Source organism: Cannabis sativa, chromosome 5, assembly GCF_029168945.1.
Source record: "Cannabis sativa cultivar Pink pepper isolate KNU-18-1 chromosome 5, ASM2916894v1, whole genome shotgun sequence".
Taxonomy (NCBI): Eukaryota; Viridiplantae; Streptophyta; class Magnoliopsida; order Rosales; family Cannabaceae; genus Cannabis; species Cannabis sativa.
In genome coordinates this window covers 68,765,618-68,780,166 of record NC_083605.1, presented here as the reverse complement: position 1 = coordinate 68,780,166, position 14,549 = coordinate 68,765,618, and the positions used below count along the sequence as shown (strand labels likewise).

Below are 14,549 nucleotides of genomic sequence, written 5' to 3'. Positions count from 1 at the left end.
CTGAAAGTTCACTCTTCCTTTACCTTGTTCAGCTGAAAGCTTTAAGATGGGAACCAAAAACCAAACTTGATTAAATCACACAGGCTCTCTACAACTTAAACACCAAAGTGCCTGCTGCTTTCCATAATCCCTATTTGCAACAGTACAGAGTGTTGACACAACCGGGCTTTAGAATATTGGCCCAACATCTTCCCTCGGCCCAACCAATAAAGATGAGCTCAACAATGAAAAGGGTAGTTGTGTCAGTAAAGTACTTGTTAGGCTATTTTTAGCCTATGTTTTGGATCTATTTTATGTGCGTTTTTCGCTGTGTTGGGACGGAATTACGCTTGTTTTCTATGTTTTCAGGTTCTTTGGAATAAAAGAGGTCTCGGGTGCAGAAATTCAATAAAAGACAAGCTGAGCCGAGGAAAACACAATTTTTGAAGAATTGTGTATATCTGGCCGCGGCTAGACACAGCTTGGCCGCGGCTAGATCACGAAAGAAACAAGGAACTCTGGGAGCTACAGTCGCCGCGGCGAGGGGGAGTGTCGCCGCGACCATTTAAGAGATACAGAGAGAGGTCAAATTTGCAATTATCTCGCCGCGACGAGATCCCGTACGGACCAGGGGCAATTTCGTCCATCGAACCCTAAAAATTAATTATAAATAAAAAACTGAGATTGGAAGTCAGGGGAAGCAATTTGGAACCCTAAAATACAGCAGAGAGCGGCAGGAAGAGCGCAGAGATTCAAGTGACGATCCAAAATTCATCCACCAACAGTTCTTTTCTTTATTCCTCTTTAATTTATTTATGTTGAATATTGCTTTAGGAATTGTTATGGATTTGTTTCTGAACTAAATTTCCCATTTAGGGAGGATGATGATTGTTGTTTAATGTTTTGCCTAGTTAATGTTGGGTTTTATGCCCTAAATAAAACTCTTTACAATCTGATTAGTTATCAATATAAGAAATTTGAAGTGATTGATGTTTGCATGAATTTTACATGCTAATGGTTTAATATGTTTATTACATTCATACACACAAAATCAGTTAAATCCAGATCATATGTTTATTCACAATTACAGTATCGTCAACACAGTGGAATGTGATTGTGATCATATGAATCAAAAGACTTGGTCCCTGTTTCATCAGTGTTATTGGATTTACACTAATGTGATAATCAGCGATGATGTGTACTTACACTTGGAGTAAGTGTTATGTTCTTTCCAGGACATTAGTAAAGTATACTAGTTTCGAATGTATGGAGTATACATTGGACTGGACCGATATTGCAACTAAGTTAAGATATTACAAACTTACCGTTATACATATCTTTCCAAGTCAATATCAGTAGTTGATCTTAAGATTAAAAGAATCTAAATCCTGATATGCTTAGGCTCAACTCAGGAGTGCTATTCATGTTCTTAGATTTATTAGTTAAGCCTACTTTCGGGTCAGGGTGATACATATATTTCGAGAACATGATAGTATGATTGAGTGGGAGTGCTGAACATAAATATGGAATCTATAGCTTCTACTGGTGTATAGAAGTCAAGTGATTATTCCCTTCGAGCTTAGAAAATAGAAGTAAATGGATGAGCTCTTGTTTAACTGACTAATTATTAGATCACTAAACACCATTTACAGGTAGTTAAGTGTTTTAAGGGGCAAAATACATTGAGGGGTGAGAACGGTAAAGAAATCCCATCTCGATGTAGATCATCTATATAGAGGATCTTTAAATCACAATAAGATTATAACAATGGTTAAATGAGATAGTATATTGATATCGTGGAACATACAATATGCTCTATATAAGTCTGAGAGTGCAATTCTAAGTTCTAAGAGTGGATTCAACGAAGAATTAATAAGTAGGAATTTACTTGGTAAATTTGGTTCACTTATTGGAAGCTCAACATATAGATCCATGGTCCCCATTCTAGTTGAGAACATTCTGCTTGTAAGACTCATTAATTGATTCGTGATTGATCAATTATAATTCTAAAGTTAGACTATGTCTAATTTTATGAATTTTCACTAAGCAGGGGTGAAATTGTAAAGAAAAGAGTTTCTAGGTTTATTTATTTATAATGGACTTTATATGTCTAATTAATAATTAAATTAAATGACAATATTATTTAATAATCTATTTTAGTTATTAAATAATTAGTTTTGGCATTTAAAAGGTTAGAATTGGAAAATTGGCGTTTTTGAGAAAATAGAGATAAAATTTGATAAAACTGCAAAATCAAGTGATGCCCATTAAACACCATATGGCCGGCCACTTAGATGAAGTTTTTCAAATTAATATTTTCATTATTTTAATGCCAAATAATTCTAAACCTAGACCTAGTAGTTGCCTATAAATAGAAAGTGATGGCTCAGTCAAAATACAAGTTTTTGATCATCTTTCTGACAGAAATTTCTCTCTTCAGAAAAACTGAGCCTTCCCCACTTTCTATACCTGGCCGAAACCCTCTCTCCTCTTTTCTCCTTCATCTTTTTCGACCCTAGTGAAAGAGTAAGTGCCCACACACAGCAAGCAGTAACTCAATCATAGATTGGAAGACTGTGAAGGATCAAAACTTGAAGAAGAAGGACATTCGGGCTCAGATCTTGATTATACTCTGCTACAGAAAGGATACAAGGGTTAGAGATCTGAGTGGAAGGAGACATTAATTCCGCTGCATCAATGTAAGGTTTTCTTAACTTTATATGTGTTTAATTTATCGTTTTAGAAAGTTCATATTTAGGGTGTTTAAACAACATACTTGTGAGTAGATCTAAGATCCTGGTAAAATAATTTCCAACAGTTAATGTTTAATTACCATTCCTCCATTCTTGTTTGTGAAATTATCTTAATTTGCTTTTAATTTCATGTTTAAGATTGATCACCTTATGCATGCTTTATGATCTCAATTCGAAATCTAAAAAGTGAGAATTGAGAATGCTAAAATTGGGATAATCGATGTTCTATGTGAAACGAGAGTATTTACATGACTTATGTGACGAGTAGATTATTACTTAATGCTGATTTCATGTTAGTTTAATTAAGAAATTAATTAGATAACATGTGATTTAGAATCTAGAAGATCTGAAAAGAGCTAGGTTATTCTATAATCTGTCATTCACTTCAAGAATAGGATATTAATTAAGCATTAACGATTTGGGTAAACAACAACAGGATTCTCCTCCCTATCATCTCATCTTGCTTAAACTTTAACTGTGATTTACGTTTTCTGAATTACTTTACTTTTCTTAAATCATAATTGTTTTCGATTTGCCAAATAGAATTATAAGTATAGTTTAGTGGTATTTAATCCAATTCCCTGTGGGATCGACCTCACCTGTGTGAGTTTTACTACTTGATTGCGTATACTTGCGTAGTGTTTATAATTTTTGCAACAAGTTTTTGGCGCCGTTGCCGGGGAATTATTTAAAGATTAATATTACATAAAATTATACTAACTTCTACTTTGGTATATTTTCTCTTGCTAAGTTTCTAACCTTTTTCTTGCAATATTTTCGTGATTCATTTCAGGATTCCTAAGTGTATGCGCCGTCAAGGACAAGCAGTCATATTACCAGTTGATCCTGAAATCGAGAAAACTTGCAAGAGGAATCGAAAGAACAAGAGGCAAGAAAGAGTTTCAGCAACTGCTGAAACATCAGAAATCATGGCTGCCAATGTGAACAATAATGTTGTAAACAATGGGGGTAATAATGGTAATAATGGAGGCGCCGTGGAAGATCAAGCTAATGGCCGTAGCTTGAGAGATTACATTCTCCCTACTCTGACGGGAGTGCAGTCATGTATCAGGCCACCGGCAGTGGATGCGAACAACTTTGAGATTAAACCTGCCATCCTTCAAATGGTGCAGTCTTCAGTGCAGTTTGGTGGCCTCCCTTCTGAAGATCCTAATCTGCATCTCTCTAACTTCATGGAACTTTGTGAAAATTTTAAAGTTAATGGAGTTAGCGATGATGCCATTCGACTGAGACTGTTTCCATTCTCGCTCAGAGAACGAGCCAAGAGTTGGTTGAACTCCTTGCCACCCAATTCTATTGCCACCTGGAATGATCTGGCAACAAAATTCTTGTCAAAGTTCTTTCCTCCAGCCAAGTCTGCAAAGCTGAGAGGAGAAATCAATAACTTCTGCCAACAAGATAATGAATCTCTCCATGAGGCTTGGGAGAGGTTTAAAGATCTGATCAGGAAGTGTCCTCATCACGGTATAGAGAAGTGGATGCTGGTTCACAACTTCTACAACGGGTTGGTTGGTAATACTAGAACTCTAATAGATGCAGCAGCGGGCGGAGCTTTTATGAGAAAGAGTGCTAATGAGGCGTATGATCTATTGGAGGAGATGACTCTAAACAATCAGCAGTGGCCAACTGAAAGGAGTCAATCTAAGAAGGTAGCTGGTGTGTTAGAAGTTGATGCCATCACGAAGTTAACAGCTCAGGTTGAGGCATTGACAAAAATAATTGCAGGGCAAGCTAAACAAGCCCAAATTGTTTGTGAGTTATGTGGAGGAAGTCATCACTTTTCGGAGTGTCAAGCAGATGTGGATGATTTGCCAATGGATGAAGCTAAGGCCATTGGAAATTTTTCACAGAACAACAACAATAACAATTATGGGTTCAACCAGGGTAATAACCGAAAAAACAGTGGGTTCTATCAGCAACGAAATCAGAACCAGAATCTGAACCAACAGTTTAATCAGCAACAAGCCTCTGGTGGAAATTCTAGTTTGCAAACAGATTTACTGCTTCAATTTATGACTGAAACTAGATCTTCAATTAAAGACCTGCATACTCAGATGGGACAGCTAGCAACTCAGGTAGCAACCCGCCCTCAAGGAAATTTGCCTAGCACAACTGAAGTTAATCCCAAAGAAAACTGCAAAGCAATTACCCTGAGGAGCGGTAAGAAGTATGATGGGCCTGAGTTACCACAACCAGTTGAGGTAGATGAAGAAATAAAAGCTCAACCAGTGCAAACACCAACACCAACAGCAGAGAAGGCTACTGACAGCCCAGCACTACCACAACAGTCTCCACCTATTAGCATTGATCATCATGTAAAAATACCCTATCCTCAAAGGCTCAGAAAGTCAAGCTTAGACAAGCAGTTCACCAAGTTTCTAGAAGTCTTCAAAAGACTTCATATTAACATTTCCTTTGCTGAAGCTTTAGAGCAGATGCCAAGTTATGTGAAGTTTATGAAGGAAATTTTGTCAAAGAAGAGGAAGATGGAGGATTATGAGACAGTGGCTCTAACTGAAGAGTGCAGTGCTATTCTACAGAAGAAACTCCCTCCAAAACTTAGAGATCCAGGGAGCTTCACTATTCCTTGTACTATTGGAAAAATTGAAGGAATAAATGCACTATGTGATTTGGGAGCCAGTATGAACTTAATGCCTTTGTCAGTATTTAAAAGACTGCAGCTGGGTGAAGCAAAGCCAACCACGGTAACTCTCCAATTGGCGGATCGATCACTAGCTCATCCTAGAGGAGTCATTGAGGATGTGTTAGTTAAAGTTGACAAGTTCATCTTTCCAGCTGATTTCATTGTTCTGGATATGGAAGAAGACAACAATGTTCCTATCATCCTGGGGAGACCCTTCTTGGCAACATGGAAAGCACTAATTGATGTTCAGAAAGGAGAGTTAAAGCCGAGGGTACAAGGAGATGAAGTTGTATTTAATGTACTCAAAGCAATGACTTACCCTACGGCTAGTGACAATTGTTTTGCAATTGATGTGGTGGACCAGTTGGTGGAGACAAAGACGCATATTGAAGACCCTCTTAATCTGACTTTGGTACATGGGGAGGTGGTGGAACAAGATGGTAAGGAAGCTTATGAGTATGCTATGTGGCTCGACTCTTATGGACCATTGAATAGAAGATACTATGAAGAGTTAGGAGTCATACCAACAAAGCCTACCCCATCTACTGAAAAGCCTCCTCAACTAGAGTTAAAAGTCCTATCGGATCATCTCAGGTATGAATATTTGGGAGAAAATAAGACACTTCCTGTCATTGTGGCATCTTCCCTATCTTCTGTAGAGACAGACAAGCTATTACGGGTTCTTAGGAAGCATAAGAAAGCCATTGGATGGACCCTAGCAGACATTCAAGGGATCAGCCCCTCAACTGTAATGCATAGAATCTTAATGGAGGAAGGAGTGAAGCCTACCATCGATGCACAACGAAGATTAAATCCACCAATGAAGGAGGTTGTCAGAAAAGAAGTCTTAAAGTGGTTAGATGCCGGGGTAGCGTATCCTATTTCAGATAGTAAATGGGTAAGTCCAGTCCAGGTTGTTCCAAAGAAAGGAGGGATGACGGTGGTGAAGAATGAAAAGAATGAACTCATCCCAACCAGAACTGTCACAGGATGGAGAATTCGCATAGACTACCGGAAACTCAACAAAGCCACGAGAAAAGATCACTTTCCACTCCCATTCATTGACCAGATGTTAGACAAATTGGCAGGCCAAGAGTACTACTGTTTCCTTGATGGGTACTCAGGGTATCACCAAATAGCTATAGCACTGGAAGATCAAGAGAAAACAACATTCACATGTCCATATGGTACTTTTGCTTTTCGACAAATGCCATTTGGGCTGTGTAATGCTGCAGCAACATTTCAGAGGTGTATGATGGCCATATTTTCAGATCTAATAGAAAAATGCATCGAGGTGTTTATGGATGATTTTTCAGTATTTGGTTCATCGTTTGACCAATGTTTAAGCAACTTGGAATTGGTCTTAACAAGGTGTGAAGATTCTAATTTGGTGTTGAACTGGGAAAAATGTCATTTCATGGTTACGGAAGGAATAGTGCTGGGGCATAAAATCTCGAAAGAAAGTATTGAGGTTGACAGAGCCAAAGTATCTACAATTGAGAACTTGCCTCCTCCAGTTTCAGTTAAGGGAGTTCGAAGCTTTTTGGGTCATGCCGGGTTCTACAGAAGATTTATCAAAGACTTCTCCAAAGTTGCCAAACCTCTATCTAATCTTCTCGCTAGTGGAGTACCTTTTGAATTTGGGAAAGATTGTCTTGAAGCATTCCAGATTCTCAAGGATAAGTTAATCTCAGCACCGATCGTGACTACACCAAACTGGGAATTACCTTTTGAAATCATGTGTGATGCAAGTGATTATGCGATTGGAGCAGTGTTGGGACAAGAGGTTGACAAGGTATTCAGAACTATTTACTATGCAAGCAAGACCTTGAATGATGCCCAACTGAATTACGCTACTACAGAAAAAGAGATGCTGGCTATAGTGTTTGCATGTGACAAATTTCGACCCTACTTGATTGGCAATAAAGTGATAGTGTATACAGATCATTCAACAATCAAGTACTTGATGACTAAGAAGGATGCCAAACCAAGACTAATTCGATGGGTTCTTCTTTTGCAAGAATTTGATCTAGAAATAAAAGATAAGAAGGGTACTGAGAATCTGGTAGCAGATCACTTGTCAAGACTAGAGCTGGAAGAAAGTCAGAATACGAAAGAGGTACAAATAAATGAACAATTTCCCGATGAACAACTTTTTAGTGTGAGGGAAAGCCTAATGGTACCATGGTATGCTGATTATGTTAACTTCTTGGCTGCCAATATCACTCCTCCTGAGCTCTCTCGACAACAACTAAAGAAATTCTTTTCTGAGGTGAAACATTACTACTGGGAAGAGCCAATCCTCTACAAGCACTGTGCAGATCAGATAATAAGAAGATGTGTGCCTGAAGAGGAGATGTACTCTATTCTCAATCACTGTCATGCTCTACCATGTGGGGGACACTTCAGTGGAACTAGAACAGCTGCCAAGGTGTTGCAAAGCGGATTCTTTTGGCCAAGATGCTAGTACTTTTGTGAAGGCATGTGATCGTTGTCAACGTACAGGAAACATCTCAAGGAGAAACGAGATGCCTTTAACAGGAATCTTGGAAGTAGAATTGTTTGATGTATGGGGGATAGACTTTATGGGTCCTTTTCCTTCATCGTTTAGCAATTTATACATTTTACTAGCTGTGGATTACGTATCAAAATGGGTGGAAGCTGCAGCAACACCAGCTAATGATGGAAAAACAGTTCTTCGGTTCCTTCAAAAGAATATATTCACGCAGTTTGGAACTCCCTGAGCAATCATAAGCGATGAAGGGAGCCACTTCTGCAGCAAACAGTTCGAAGCACTCCTTTCGAAATATGGTGTTCGCCATAGAACTGCTCTACCTTATCATCCGCAAAGTAATGGCCAAGCTGAGATTTCTAATCGGGAAATAAAGACGATTCTGGAGAAAACGGTGCAGAGATCAAGGAAATATTGGTCAATAAAGTTGGATGACGCATTGTGGGCCTACAGAACAGCGTTCAAAACGCCAATCGGGATGTCACCATATCGGTTGGTGTTTGGAAAGGCTTGTCATTTACCGGTGGAGTTAGAACACAAAGCTTATTGGGCAATGAAAACTCTAAACATGGATTTAAAGGCTGCTGGGCAGAAAAGATTACTACAGCTGGATGAGTTGGAGGAATTTCGAAACGAAGCTTATGAGAACGCTAAGATTTACAAGGAAAGAACTAAGAGGTGGCATGACCGAAATTTAGTCAGAAAAGAGTTTCAACCTGGGCAACAAGTTCTACTCTTCAACTCAAGACTAAAGTTGTTTCCTGGTAAATTAAAGTCAAGGTGGTCAGGGCCATTTACAGTGATCAAGGTGTTTCCTTATGGAGCGGTGGAACTAAAAGGTGAAGGCCCTAATACTTTCAAAGTGAATGGGTAGCGGTTAAAGCTCTACTTGGGAGGTCAATTTGATCAAACCAAGTCCGCCATGATTCTGGCGCCACTATGAAGATCTCGATCAACGTCTAGCTATGCGACGATAAAGTTAGCGCTAATTGGGAGGCAATCCAAGTGTTCTTTATGATTTAGTTGAACTTTTTTTTAGGTTTTACTGTTATTTTCTTTTTCGGTTTTGTCCAGTTTTGATAAAAAAAAATGGGGAATTGCCCAGTGGCCGCGGCCAGATGTAATATACCCGCGACCATTTAAGGCTTACAGAACCCCAAATATTTTCACGAATTCTGGCCGCGGCGAGGGGACATACCGCCGCAGCCATTTAAGCCTTACAGAGAGGTATTTTTTTTTCACGAGTTTTGGCCGCGGCGAGGCTGTATCTCGCCGCGGCGAAAATGGTCAGATTTCTTTAAAAAGGGGCAATTTTCATATCAATTCAAAACACTTCTCTTATTTCCTAAACCTAACCACCACGCCGAACTACCCTCTTCCACACCAATTTTCTTCTTCAAATCCAATTCATAACCCTTTCTCTTCAAATTTCACCATAATCTTCCTTCCCAATCATCTTAAACCATTATTTCTCTCATCAAACACTCATTCCCACTCAAAATCAACCCCAAATCCCTAAAACCTCACCCAAAAATTTCAAAAACCCTTATTCATCTTCTTCTTTCTCAAGAACTTCAAGCTTTCTACAATGGAGGATGATTAAAGGAGGATTCTCATTGAGATATTGATTCTAAGACTCCCAATCCAATTTTTATTGAAGAATTTTTGAATTGTTGGATAGTTTTGGATAATTTGTTGGATATTTGGGATTTTTGCTATATACATTGTTCAAAATTGTTTGTGTGAGTAGAATTAGGTTTGATTGTGAGGGAATTAATTCCCGGGAAGTGAATTTTTAAGGGGAAGTGCTGCCGAAATTTTAAAAAATCTTGAAAGTTAGGAAATTTGGGTGATATGGGTCCAAAAAGGTCAAGAGTGAGTGAAGAAGGGGGAGCTTCATCATCCAACCCACCTAGGGGTCGCTCTAATCTTAATAGAGTAAGGTTTACCAACATGGATGCTCAAGAGCGGTTTTTGAAATTGAAAGATAGGGCATTCATTGAAGACAGAGGGATAGACATTGTAAACCTGAGTCAAACTGCAAACATTCCTCCTGCATTTGCGTCTATTAGAGATCAAATCTTAAATAGGCAGTGGACTAAGTTTGTGGATGTCACTGAGCGTAGTAACCAAACTCTAGCTTTGGAATTTTTAGCCAACTGCCTGAAAGAGAGGATGACAAAGTAAGAGTTAGGGGGGTTAGAGTGCCTGCTTCCACAACTGCCATTCATGCTCTTTACGAGCTCCCAACTTTCACTGTAGAGCAGCAACCCTTGAAACAGCAATTTCGGGAAAGAAGTTTGAATTATGTGGATATTGTTGAAACTCTAGGGTATCCTGGCCTGAGGTTCCATGAGCTTGCTGGAGAACCATACCAATTGTACCGGTGTGAACTTAACCCAGTGGCCAAGGCATGGCTTTACTTTGTTAGTGCAAGGTTGCTCCCGAACAAACATTTTTCTGATGCTCAAATAGACAGGATTAAATGGGTTTATGGCATTATGAAAGGTTATAATTTGAATGTGGGGGATATTATTCGAGTAACATTTGACATAATGGTTGAGGGGTCTTCTGGTGGAGGACTTGGGCTTGCTGGAATTATCACTGACCTTTGTGAGAAACATGGAGTACCGCAGTACTCATATGATACCAAGGTGCCGCCACAACGCAGTATTAACTTGTCCACTGTTCTTCGCTTCAAACCTCCTCATCCTCATGGTCAACCGCCAGTTCAGAGAGGTCATTCGGCAAGAGAAGAAGAGGAACATGAGGACATTGAACCACCACGTAGGGGTGTTCATTGGATCACATCCAATGTTTTTAGGCCTATCCAGATCCGATCCAATCATATATTGGATGTTAGATTTTACCATCCGATCCGATCCAATTAATTTCATCATCCAATCGATCCAACATCCATTGGATGTTGGATTGGATCGGTTCTATCCATTGGATGTATTTCATATATATTTATTTATTTAATTTGGGTTTATCCAATATTTTAAACCTAATATTTTTTGGATCGGATTGGATCCATCCAATATTTTAGATCCAGTATGTATTGGATCAGACTGGATCCATCCAATCCAAGAAAAAAAGAGTAAAACTTTAATGTTAATTTTCATATATACATATAAATTTGACGTATAACAATATAAAATATAATTACTCATCCAAACTAAATGAAAATACTAATTAGTTCGATTGGATGCTGGATGTATTGGATTTTTAGACACCCCATCCACCATCCGATCCGATCCAATTGGATATTTAAAAATAACATCCAATCCGATCCGATCACAATTGGATATCCAATGTTTGGCGGTCGGTTGTAATTGGATCGGTCGGTTCTCATTGGATTGGATCGATTTATGCACACCCCTACCACCACGTCTTGCTGGGCCTCTTGACCCCGCCATGCAGTACACTCACAATCAGCTGAATTATCTGATTCAGCAGAACATGCACATGCAGAATTACATGGCCCAACGGAGTATTTTTGATGAGCAGCAGGTGGCTCAACTGAACGCACTGGTCACGAGGATGAATGTCGGTGTAGACGATCCTAATTACTTTGCAATGCCACCCCGCTTCAACCCTTATGACCAGCCACTGCCGCCAAACCCCTTCTAAGGGGCTCAGGTAAGTTTCTCTCACCCTGATTTATTTTCACACATTGGGGACAATGTGCATCTTTAGTTTGGGGGGAGTGACTTAAATTTTTTCAGTTTATTTGTTTTCGTTAATTAGTTTGTTTTAGTTTTTTTTTTAAGTCATGTGTTGATAGCTAAATTGAAAGATTGATTGAACCACTGTTATTCACTTGTGCAATGGATTAAAACATAACTGTGTGCTTGACTTGCAACTGTTTGAATTAAGATGGATGTGTGTTAGGAAGTGGTTCATGTAGACATAAAACATTTGTTCTTGACGCATATCACTTCTGTTCTGTTTGGTTTGTGGAATGATTGACTGTACATGAAATAGAATTTCGTTGACATACTCTCTTGAAGCGAAATCCTTGATAGTTTTTGTTTGGAAAGTGATTTAGGCAAGTTTTCCTTGGAACGATTGAGCCTTTCAAGCCTACCTAAAAATTTTACCATAGTATACCCAAAGTTGAGCCTTCGCCTGTTTTAAAAATTTTCACCACTTAACTAAGCTGAATTCGTTATCTTTAACTCTTTTCACTCTGAACATACCTTATTATGCCATGAGCCTTTAAGCAAGTTTGGGGGGGATAAAGTGTTGTAAGTGGAGAAACAAAGTGTATGAGTGAGTGATTGAAAAAAAAATATTGGGTGTTGTGCCTCCAGAAAAAATAGAAGAAAGAAAAAAAAGAAGAGGAAATATGTGATAATGTCTTCTTGGAAAAAAAAAAAAAGCTAAGAAAAATATGAGGTACGCACATAAGGAAAAAACGTAATCTCTTACTATTGCCTTTGGGATATAGGGAAGAAAAGAAAAATAAATGTGGGTGCTTGCTTGGTTAATAGTGCTTATGGTATAGTGTAGCTTAAATGACTTGTCACCTACCCATGTACCTAAGCCACATGATGATAACCGAAAAAGACCTATTGATTCCAAAGAGAAATTTGTCAACATTAGTGGAGAGAGGTATGTCATTGAAACTTATTGATCATGTGTTAGTGGAATGTCGGGAAGTTTAGAACGGTTGTGATATGGACGGCAATTGTGATGTTTTGTGCTTGTATGAACTACTTACTTGTAAATTGTACATCCAAATTAGTTCTTAGAGTTGGCAAGTTGAAATTCTGGTTATTGATGGCTTGAAGTTGTGCAGGTGGTGGTAGCAGTTCAATCGTCGGAAAGTTTAGTTATCTCTGTTTGTTTGTTTTTAGTTCGAGTCTTAGTTTACTTAGGGGCGAGTAAAGAGTCAGTTTGGGGGAGTTTGTTAGGCTATTTTTAGCCTATGTTTTGGATCTATTTTATGTGCGTTTTTCGCTGTGTTGGGACGGAATTACGCTTGTTTTCTATGTTTTCAGGTTCTTTGGAATAAAAGAGGTCTCGGGTGCAGAAATTCAATAAAAGACGAGCTGAGCCGTGGAAAACACAATTTTTGAAGAATTGTGTATATCTGGCCGCGGCTAGACACAGCTTGGCCGCGGCTAGATCACGAAAGAAACAAGGAACTCTGGGAGCTACAGTCGCCGCGGCGAGGGGGAGTGTCGCTGCGGCCATTTAAGAGATACAGAGAGAGGTCAAATTTGCAATTATCTCGCTGCGGCGAGAGGAAGCTTGGCCGCGACGAGATCCCGTACGGACCAGGGGCAATTTCGTCCATCGAACCCTAAAAATTAATTATAAATAGAAAACTGCGATTTGAAGTCAGGGGAAGCAATTTGGAACCCTAAAATACAGCAAAGAGCGGCAGGAAGAGCGCAGAGATTCAAGTGACGATCCAAAATTCATCCACCAACAGTTCTTTTCTTTATTCCTCTTTAATTTATTTATGTTGAATATTGCTTTAGGAATGGTTATGGATTTGTTTCTGAACTAAATTTCCCATTTAGGGAGGATGATGATTGTTGTTTAATGTTTTGCCTAGTTAATGTTTAATTACCATTCCTCCATTCTTGTTTGTGAAATTATCTTAATTTGCTTTTAATTTCATGTTTAAGATTGATCACCTTGTGCATGCTTTATGATCTCAATTCGAAATCTGAAAAGTGAGAATTGAGAATGCTAAAATTGGGATAATCGATGTTCTATGTGAAACGAGAGTATTTACATGACTTATGTGACGAGTAGATTATTACTTAATGCTGATTTCATGTTAGTTTAATTAAGGAATTAATTAGATAACATGTGATTTAGAATCTAGAAGATCTGAAAAGAGCTAGGTTATTCTATAATCTGTCATTCACTTCAAGAATAGGATAGTAATTAAGCATTAACGATTTGGGTAAACAACAACAGGATTCTCCTCCCTATCATCTCATCTTGCTTAAACTTTAACTGTGATTTACGTTTTCTGAATTACTTTACTTTTCTTAAATCATAATTGTTTTCGATTTGCCAAATAGAATTATAAGTATAGTTTAGTGGTATTTAATCCAATTCCCTGTGGGATCGACCTCACCTGTGTGAGTTTTACTACTTGATTGCGTATACTTGCGTAGTGTTTATAATTTTTGCAACAGTACTCTTGTTCTCCTGCTGTGTACCATGATGGTGTGTTAAGAATACCAATCTTTGTTAAGATTCTGGAATGAAAATACCAGCAGCTCCCAACATTTCCCATCGGCAGTGAACCAACTCTGCTTGTTGGTTCCACCTTAGAGAAATTAAATTTTAAAAAAATATAAAAAAAATAATATATTGCGGGTACGGGTTGGACCCGCCCGTTTTTAGGCGAACCCGTACCCGCCCGCCAAACAGCGGGTTAAAACTCAACCCAATCCAATTTTTGCGGGCTTTTAATGGGCGATTTCCATACGGGCGGATTCTAATGGGTTAGGCGGTTCCCACGGTTTAGCGGTTTTTATGTTCCGGCCTAATTTTAATTACAAAATACCTCTTACACTAATACTTACACAATCAGACGATAGTTGCAGGGTGGTTGTTGCGTGATTGCGCGATAGTTGCATCAGACGAAGGTTTTAATCAGACGAATGTT

General features: G+C 38.7%; 1 non-coding gene across 1 annotated transcript; it reads right to left on the bottom strand.

Annotated features, from left to right (window-relative positions):
• Positions 1-4,114: 4,114 nt before the first annotated feature.
• Positions 4,115-4,221, bottom strand: LOC133038607 (small nucleolar RNA R71). The gene has a single exon (XR_009688105.1). It is a non-coding gene; the product is annotated as a small nucleolar RNA R71 (small nucleolar RNA).
• Positions 4,222-14,549: the final 10,328 nt, after the last annotated feature.